The 1,303-nt window shown below is 38.1% G+C and overlaps 1 pseudogene; it reads right to left on the bottom strand.

The window, feature by feature from the left end:
• Positions 1–841, bottom strand: LOC131914670 (olfactory receptor 8G50-like; annotated as a pseudogene).
• Between the last annotated feature and the right edge of the window lie 462 nt (positions 842–1,303).

Below are 1,303 nucleotides of genomic sequence, written 5' to 3' on the forward strand. Positions count from 1 at the left end.
TCAGGGAAGTTTGACATTCTTACTTCTCAGACTGTAGATCAAGGGGTTCTGCATAGACACAACATTGGTATAAACAGTCAATGGCACCTTGCTTTTGCCCATGGAGCTGACTGGGCAAAAATGATGGCTGAAGGTACATGAATGCTAAGTCCTAAAGAAAACAACAACAGCCAAGATGTGGGAGCTGAAGGTGCTGAAGGCCTTGGATCTGTCCCCATTGGACTGAATATAGAGGATGCTAGCAATGATGAAGATGCAAACACTAAGGATTGTCAGATCAGGGACAATCATTGTTTCTAGTTATGGAAAAAGATCATAGAAGTAATGGCTTGTTATATCAGTCTTACATAAAAGCACTCTCATCAGAAAAACAGTGTGAGCTGTGGCACTGGGTAAGCCCATACAATACACCCCAGCTATCATCCAAGAACAGACTTGACAGGACATGGTTACATTGTAAAGCAAAGAGAACCACATCCGGATCATATGCCATTGTAGCCAACAGGTGGCAATCCACAACAACAAAAGCATAGTAGAAGTAGAACTGAACTATGCATTCTCAGTAAAAGAAATGCTCTTTTTTTATTACAAAGCTTTCCAAAATTTTGAGAGTAATGACAGTGGACTGACATAGTTTAGTAAAGGACGGGCTGCTAAGAAAATAATACATGGGTGTGTGCAGTTGAGAACTAAACAGAATCAAGATGTTTGTGTCCAGGTTTCTTACAACTGTAGCCATACAGACTGCTAGGATGATGAGAAGCATGTGCAATTGGAGCTCTGGGTTCCCTGTGAAACTAATGAGAATAAACTCAGCCTCTTGGGTATGATTTTTTTCCATTTTCTTATGGAAAGATATGGGGAAGATAATTTTATATAGAAGAAAAAAATTTTAATATTTGTTGTCATATCCGCAATGAAGTCTGAGACAGACGTTATCTTGGGCATCTCCAGTTATCTGCAAACTTCTTCTTCTGCTTTCAAAGACTTTGAATACAGTAGACATTCAAAGAAATCATCACAAAGAGCATTCCCCTTTATGACTTTGCTATAGCAGTGGGTTTAACTAGTACCCAGTCTCTTGGTACTACCTATTCCAGCCTTGAGCAGTTCTGACACAGTTGATTCATTGTTCTGAGAACTTCTTACATCCTATGTGTAGTGCTCTCTTCTTTCTACTAAAAAATGATTTTTGTGTTAAAATTAAAATAATATCCACAAGAAATTTATGACAAAACTCGCACTAAATTGTAAAAGAGTAAAATAGTGATCCGTTAAGATGATGAATAAGAGATGATCACCA

The sequence above is a fragment of the Peromyscus eremicus genome, chromosome 7, assembly GCF_949786415.1.
Source record: "Peromyscus eremicus chromosome 7, PerEre_H2_v1, whole genome shotgun sequence".
Lineage (NCBI taxonomy): Eukaryota > Metazoa > Chordata > Mammalia > Rodentia > Cricetidae > Peromyscus > Peromyscus eremicus.